At 38.3% G+C, this 8,974-nt stretch overlaps 1 pseudogene across 1 annotated transcript in view; it reads left to right on the top strand.

Moving 5' to 3' along the window:
• The window catches only part of LOC309824966 (large ribosomal subunit protein eL8-like), a 29,728-nt pseudogene extending 24,788 nt beyond the window's left edge, over positions 1 to 4,940 (top strand). The window contains exon 4 of the transcript in view: positions 4,269 to 4,940. The product of the transcript in view is annotated as a large ribosomal subunit protein eL8-like (transcript). The remainder of the gene's footprint in view (positions 1 to 4,268) is intronic.
• The last annotated feature ends 4,034 nt before the right edge of the window (positions 4,941 to 8,974 follow it).

The following is an 8,974-nucleotide window of genomic DNA, read 5'->3' on the forward strand; positions in this document are numbered from 1 at the left end:
ACACACACACACACACACACACGATATAGCAAATAAGTAATTATGTTACTGCTATTAGGAACCAAGATTTTCAGTATAAGGGAAAAAAGGCATAAGATGAAAATGAAGTAAAAACTAGTTAATCCTAAATCTGAACTGGAAATAATAGTATGAATTCAGGATACATTTTTATGATTTTTTTGCTTATCTTTGTCCACTAAAAAAGCATGGAAACAATGGTCAATCTGTAGCAAGGAACACCTGTTGAATCCAGATTGTGATTTCTAAATGTCATTTGTCTCCACAAGAAACAGAAACACCATGGAGAGTGGCTGATTCCAGGTCTGGGACATAAAATGGACAAGATAAACCAAGAATAGCATGGCAAATGGCATTATTTTATTCTTTTTTATGGCTGAGTAGTATTCCATTGTGTGTGAGTGTGTGTGTGTGTACACACCTCATCTTTATCCATTCATCTGTCAATGGACATTTAGGTTGCTTCCATGTCCTGGCTATTGTAAATAGTGCTGCTATGAATATTGGGGTGCATGTATCTTTTCAAATTAGAGTTTTCTCTGGATATATGTCCAGTAGTGGGATTGCTGGGCCATATGGTAACTCTATTTTTAGTTTTTAAGGAACCTCCATACTGTTCTCCATAGTGGCTGTATCAATCTACATTCCCACCAACAATGCAAGAGGTTCCCTTTTCTCCACACCCTCTCTAGCATTCATTAGATGGAAACCTTTATAATGGATGAATCAAGCTGACAACACCCGAATCCACTGATTAATCTTAACCTTTAAAAAGTCTTAAAGTCTTGGAAGGGTGTGTGTGGGGAGAGAACACTTAAAAAAAAAACACTACATTGGTTCAAAAAATAACATCCAGAGTACGGAAATTCTACAAGACAAAAAACCTGGTTTCTTCAAATAATAAATTGCACCCAGGAAAACGAAAGAGGGAGAGACTGACAGAATTGAAAGAGACTTATGAGATATACCAAATGCCATGTGTGGAATCTTTTTATCCCAATTCAAAAGTATGAACTGTACAAACATTTATGTGACAATATTCATGAGATATTTGGGAGAAATTTGAACACTGACTGGGTATTTGAGGATATTACAAGTTTATTGGCGGTGATTTTGTGCAACAACGATACGGTGTTTATGCTTAAAAAATGGAAGTGCTTTTATCTTTCTATAGGTGTTTTCTTAAATGTTTATAGATGAAATGATATGGTGTCTTGTGTTTGCTTCTAACTATTCTGGGGCTATAGGAGAAGTGGGTGGGGGGAATAAATAAAACAGGATTGACAATGTGTTGAAAGTTATTGAAACTGGATGATTGAAATTAATGTTTGGGATTTTCCCCTTAAAGTCTGTTTATGACATCCTGGCAGATTTAAAAATTGTGACTCCGTTTGACTCATGCGCCTCGATACTACGAAGCCTTTTAGGGATTATCTGGGTCATGATTATGTTGCTGGGTGGCTCCATTTTCCCTTTGTTATTTAAGAGAGGCTTTAATGTCAGCTAAAAAATATCAGGCCATTCTAATTACCTCCAGGAATCAGAATCTGTAATTAAAAGAAACCACTAACATTAGCCACAGAAGTAGATGGACTTTCAGAAACAAAGTGTGAATTAGAGATCAACCCAAATTGCCACATACCAGATACTTTTAAACTGTATCCATTTCTTCGTGCAGCCAATGCTTGACATGTTAAATTAGGCTTTTAAAGTGTGTACTTTATTTTCATGGATCACTAATGAATAAATACTTGCAAGCTTATTTTAAGCAGTGATCCAAATTTTGTGGAATAACCATACTCATTTTTCTCTTCCCTTAATATCTGGTCTTTGCAAAGTAGAGCAAGTGAAAGGGATTCAGTTTCAATTCTCGTACAGGTTAACCCCTTCCTATTGCTGCTGACCAGACCCAGAGTCTAAAATGGTTGCCCTTCATGGACCAGGGAGGATTGTTATCATTCCAGTTATTTTCAGCATCACTGGAAATTATTGGACCTTCTTCTTAAGATGACACCTCTTAAAACAATTACAATCCCCCCATCAGCCAGCATATGCATTCCCACCTTGGTAAGTAACGTGTGATAAGCTTTTTAAAAATTAATTTGTATTTTATCAAAGTAGCAAGCCTATATACTTTCACATGTCCAAAAGTACTAAAAGAATTTTAACAAAACCCAGTGTTTTCCCTCCCCATACTTCCTATAAGGAAAGGCTCGCCCGCCAAAGACCATCAGGAACACACCTGTGGTTGAAAGAGTTGGTTTATTATTCATTGTCATGAGGGAGACCCCACACCATCTGTGGGAAGTCCGACTAAGTAGGTGTTAATTAAACTCACAGGATTTGAGCTTGTTTTAGGTGATTTGAGGGAAGGTTTAAGGAAGTGGGTCTTTGCTCTGGATTGGATGCTATCTGCAAGCAGGGGCAATTCTATGGCTATCATCATAAATTGTATCTTGAAGAAGGGGAGACTAGAGTAAGGCTAGAGCTAAATAGTAAAGAGGCAGTGATCACTCATATTAAACAGGAAAGGGGAGTTTGGTCATTCTGTGGCTTGAACAATCCTCATGTTCTGTCTGTGTTCAGATGTGATTATGGAGCGGTTTTCTTTTGTTTTGATCCATCACAGGCACAGAATGGCCTTGTCTGATGTTGATGCTCTGTGAAGTTTATGTTCGAGGGGAGGACATCATGCCCGCTAGCTCCCAGGTCTCCTCTCTGTCTCTCTCCTCTCTTCCTCAAGTCCCTATTGGAACATACAGATATCCATCTAGATCATATGTGCATATAATCTCATATTGATTTCCTTTTATGTTAGCTCTTTTACACTGCCATCCCACCCCCACTTCTCTTTACCCCCTTCCTAATAGATTTATATTATAATTTTTAGTTAAATGAATATCCAGTGTTTCTTTGATGCCTTTGCAAATATTATTCATGGTCGGACATCCAGTGGATCATGATGTTTTCCTGCTTTACTTTCTGTCTTTCTTGAGATTGAAGTAGTTGCTTTGTTTTTTTCATTTATCAGGTTATCTTTGCACTTCTTGCTAATTCTTCTGACCTCCTAATAGCTCCATAGGACAGTTTTCCGTAAGGTCAATGAGATCAGTTGATCTACCCAGACTTTTCTTCCCCTGGAGACTTCTTTGTTCTCTCTGGGCTGGTTTTGCTCCAGGTCTTCTGAACGCTATCATCAGGTTACGTCTTACCTGAACTATTGTCCTTGGAATTTACTAATCTGGAGTTTGATGCTGTTTTCTGGATGTTATGCCTTGCTCTTTCTTGATTTACTCTCTTGGTGTGGAGCACATCCTCCAGTAATTTGATCAGATTAAAGATGGCATCTCTACAGAAGGCATGGAGTGGACAGCCCTCCACCTGTCTGTTCCCTGTGTCACACTGCTCCAGGAATGTCTATGTCTGGGGCACACTTGTCTCCCTGAGATCTCCCTCCACCATTATCTTGAAGACTTTCATCACTTCCCTCCTGGGTTGTATCTTTTCTGTTATGAATCCCTCATCACCTTTTTTTCTTGGTCTGCTCTTTTTTAAGGTGGAAATCATCTTCCAGCAGCCCCTTTAGCAAGAATGTAATGGAAGTAAATGTTCTGGGAACTTGGTTAAGAAAATATGCTTTATGCTACCCTGGCAGATGATAGGTAGTTGGAATATAGAATACACAGCTGGAATTAACTTTTCTTCGGCATTGTAGAGTCATGATTTCATTGTTTTGTTGTTCCTTTTGTTGCTATTGAGGAGTCTAAAGTCACTTGAGTTCCTGATTCTTTGTAGGAATTTTTTTCTTTTCTTTCTAGAAAATCATAGGATATAATAATAATGAAAAAGGTTGAAATATGGCAAGAATTACCAAAATGTGACACAGAGATACAAAATGAGCAAATGCTATGGGATAAATGCCACTGATAGACTTTCTCCATGCAGGGTTGCCACAAATCTTCAATTTGTAAAAAACACGCAATCTGCAAAGTGCAATTAAGCAAAGCCCAATAAAATGAGGTCTGCCTGTACTTTGAGGAGCAGCTCTAAGTTGGCAAGTGTGTGTTGACCTAGTTTTCAAAGATCCACCAGAATTTTTTCAATGTAAGAAATTTAAGAATAATTCAGAATTGTGATGGCATCTTAAACCACCCAGATCACTGATACACCTATACCCTTCTGAGTGGTCCTAAACACGAACTTGACAAGGAACTCGAGCATCATTCATAGTGTTGCCCTTTACATATCAGGACAGGACATCAGCCCCAAAGGGGCCTCACCCGCTTTGTCAAATGGCCTGACCACATCTGGCTGCAGCGGCAAAGAGCTATCCTCTGTAAGTGGCTGAAAGTGCCTCCCTTGATTAACCAGTTCACCCAGGCCTTGGACCACCAAAGAGTTACTCAACTGCTTCAGCTGGCCCACAAGTGCAGACTAGATATGAAACAAAAGAAGAAGCAGAGGTTGCTGGCTCAGGCTAAGGAGAAAACTGCCGGCAAAGGGGATGTCCCCACAAAGGGGCCACCTATTCTTCCAGCAGGGGTTAATACAGTCACTACGTTGGTGGAGAAGAAGCTTTAGCTGGTGGTGATTGCAAATGATGTGGATCCCATCGAGCTGGTTGTCTTCCTGCCTGTCCTGTGGCATAAGATGGGGGTTCCCTACCACATTAGCAAAGGGAAGGCCAGGCTGGAGATCCATTCCACAGGAAGAATTGTACCACTGTCACCTTCACACAAGTTAACTCAGCAGACAAAGGACCTCAGGCTAAGCTGGCAGAAGCTATTAGGACCAATTACAATGACAGATACGATGAAATCCACCATCACTGAGGAGGCAACATCCTGGGTCCAAAGTTGGTGGCTTGCATTGCCAAGCTGGAAAAGGCAAAGGTCAAAGAACTGGCCATCAAACTGAGCTAAGTATACACTATTGAGTTTTCTATACATAAAAGTAAAAAAAAAAAAAAAAAAAAATTCCTTCAAAAAAAAGAAAGAATAAATTAAGATCATTTGAAAAGGCTAAATAAACAGATAATTGGCTGATCCCCAGGATGTGTGGAAATAGGAAGAAAATATATTTATTGAACAAGAACTATGTGCTCACCACTATGTATAATGTCAAAATGACCCTGTAAATATTATTATCTCCATTTAAAAAGTGGAGAAACAGGCTCTGAGAAATTATATAACTTATTCAAGGTCTTTTAGCTGGTAAAATGAAAAGGGGTGAGTTAAACCCAGGCCTGTTGAGTTTCCAGTTCATTATTTCCTTTATACCTTGAAATTGTCCTAGACTAAAGGAAATTAAATTTTACTATGTGGTATAAATTCCACAAAATGCCTGGTAATGTGATATGTTCCCTACCAGGGAAAATGAACTCTTTGATATGTAACTGAACCCATACCCTTTAAAACTGAAGAGAAAACAGTAGAATTAACCAATTAAAAGTATTAATTTAGTTGAATAAATTAATAAATATTTACAGAGCATTTGATATGGGTAAAAGGTAATATAATGGAGATTGTTTCTACTTTTTAATATGTCTTCAAAATGCAAGATACAAATATAAAAGATAGATGTATATCTAAAGTTTATATTGATAAAAACTACATATTGAACTACATAAGCTATATCAATGTAAACTAAAAATACCATACACAAAAAGGATATGCAAGCTCCAGTATGAAAGGAAATTCTTGATATATAAACCAAAATTAAATCTCAAAGTTCTATCTAGGTTACAAAAATTTATATATATATATATATATATATATATATATATATTTTTTTTTTTTGTGGTACGCAGGTCTCTCACTGTTGTGGCCTCTCCCATTGCAGAGCACAGGCTCCAGACACGCAGGCTCAGCGGCCATGGCTCACGGGCCCAGCTACTCCGCGGCATGTGGGATCTTCCCGGACCGGGGCACGAACCCGTGTCCCCTACATCGGCAGGTGGACTCTCAACCACTGCGCCACCAGGGAAGCCCTAAATATGTATTTTTTTAATCCTTGGTTTACTTAAGATAAATGATACAATTTTTTTTGGATGATGTTTTCTGGATACACTGTAATAGAATTAAGATATTTGAGTATTATGTCTTGCCTGAGTACTTAGAGAAGAATCTAGATACCCTTCTTCTCCTTCAGCCTTTGAAAATAGTTTCTAAAATAGATAAAATAAAAACTTTAAAAAGAAGTCATGGTTGTAGCAGATATGAAGAAATAGGACTGACCATACATTAGATAATGTATAATTCTACTTGAACGAGTTAATTATACAACATAGGACAGTTCTGACTTGTCTGAACTAACACGTTTTGTCCTTAGTTTGTGCAAACAATGGTAGAAAGCACAAAGCCACACTTCATCCCAGTTGGCTTGTAACTACTATTTTCATTTGCAAGAGGGCTATGTTTTTACATTCTTGGCTCTGAAGCCAGCACAAATTATGTTCCTTGTGATTAAAAGATGATATTGGCTATCCTTCCCTCTGCCTTGGGGCCACCTTGTCTGGGCTATAAGCATGAGACAAAGCTAATACTCACTCTCTTTTTCATTTCACCATAACCAACAGATTTTATGTTCTCAGGAGGAAAATGGTAATTAGTCTCCCCACTAAGCTAAAGGATGATTAGAGATTTCACTGTTTGTTTATTTAAATACCCTTGAAATTTTTATTAGAGAGTTCCTATGGTTTTAGATTGAAATGAGTTGTGATGGTTTTTACTCTTGGTTGATGTATTAGTTATCTAGGTCTACCATTACAAATACCACAGGCTGGGTGGCTTGAACCACAGAAATTTATTTTCTAACGGTTCTGGAGGTTGGAAGCCCATGATCAAGGTGTCAGCAGGTTTAGTTTCTTCTGAGGCTTCACTCCTTGGCTAGTAGATGGCCACCTTCTCACTGCACCCTCACATGGTGTGTGTGTGTGCACTCTTGGTATCTCTCTCTAAATGTCCTCTTATAAAGACACCAGTCAGATTGATGAAGGCCCTCTCTAAATACCTCATTTCACCTAAATCATCTCTTTAAAGACTATCTTCAAATATAGTCACATTCTGAGCTATCAGAGGTTGAGACATCAATATATGAATTCTGAAGAACACAGTTCAGCCCATAACAGTTGGAATGCTCATTTTTCAAGACACATAAGACATACTGGAATAAACTCACTTTGGACCTTTTTGACAAAATATTGGCAATTCCACTAAACGTTAGTTGGTGAAAATATTTCTGAATATTCTCTATGTTTCCTTATTAATTATCAGATACGTATTCTTTTACCTATTCTTTTGTAGTGGATACAGTCTCCCAACAAGTTTGTCAGTTTTTATTTATACTTCTGCTCAATTCTTTCAAATCCCATTCCACCATTTTGTTAACACTGATTATTTTTCATTGCACTCCTACAGACACTTCTTTAAGATTATATGCATATTACTCTATATATCCCCTCATAGACAGCTCATTCTTTTTATGTTTTATAGCTACGTCACAGACGTTATTTCCTTCAATGTATAGATATTATCTCTTTCAATAATAAAAACAACACAGTGGATTCCACTTCCATTTAAGATAGAATGAACGTCACTTCCGTTACAATAGCAAGAAAACAATGGATAAACTAAAAATTATACTTTTTAAAAAACCCACCAAAGTATGGACTAAATTTCAGACAGGGCTAAGCCTTTCCTAAAAGAGTAAAGAATAGTAGCCACGAGCTTCCCTGGTGGCGCAGTGGTTGGGAGTCTGCCTGCCGATGCAGGGGACACGGGTTCGTGCCCCAGTCTGGGAGGATCCCACATGCCGCTAAGTGGCTGGGCCCGTGAGCCATGGCCGCTGAGCCTGCGCGTCCGGAGCCTGTGCTCCCCAGCGGGAGAGGCCACAGCAGTGAGAGCCCCGCGTACCGCAAAAAAAAAAAAAAAAAGAATAGTAGCCATGTTCATACATGACACTTTTGCCTTAGTCCTAGTACTGGCAGAAGCTAGGGAGATACCTAAACAGAGACACTTTTCTGGGCAAAGAGAAATGAGTTAAAGTTTAATTAACAGAATGAACTGGCATGAGAGATAGAAGTCTGGAGAAGCATGAGTGCCAAAATAAATCCCTCATTCTGAAAATTCTCATGCTCTGGGAATCTTGCTGATTTCCCAGTGGGGAAATAGCAGGAGAGCAAAAGAAGATCTTGCATCACACCCAAGACTGAAATTTAATCTAGAGGTGAACTGGAACTCACCTATTTCCTCCCAGCTCAAATTCTAATAAGATTAAAGAAATGATCCCTTCAGAAGGCAATAAGGGAAATTCAAGAGTTGGGCTGAAATGCAAAGGGAGATTTATGTACAGTCGGCCCCTCCTATTGCGGATGTGGAACCTACGGATATAGAGGGCCTACTGTGCTATGAAATTTATATAAAGGGCTTGAGCATTCCTGGACTTTGGTAGATGCAGGGATCATGGAACCAATCCCCCCACAGATGCTGAGGGATGACTGTTACCTCATTTGAAACCAGATATGAACTGAAACTAATTAAAGTTTCGGCCTGTGATGATACCTAAATGGTCAGCCTGCACACTTGCTGGCTGGCAGAGAAAAGTGTGAATTTTGTCAGGGAAAAGCAAAACAAAACAAAAACATACTTTAGTCTCTAGTGTTCCTTTATACAAAATATGTGATATATATTTTTAAAAATATGAGATTTACAAATAAACAGAGAAATATGACCCATAATCAAAAGGCAGATTCATGGATTTCCTTGATTTGGGGATAAACAGAAAAGGAATTTAAACATAATTATGATGAAGTGGTTAAAACATTTAGAGGAAAGATGGATAACATAGATGAACAGATAGAGAATTTCAGCAGAGAAGCAAAAATCTAATATTAAACCAAGTGGAAATTCTCGAACTGAAAATTAAAGCATATGAAATGAAGAAGCCATTGGATAGA

Source organism: Grampus griseus, assembly GCF_964374135.1.
Source record: "Grampus griseus genome assembly, chromosome: 7".
NCBI lineage: Eukaryota > Metazoa > Chordata > Mammalia > Artiodactyla > Delphinidae > Grampus > Grampus griseus.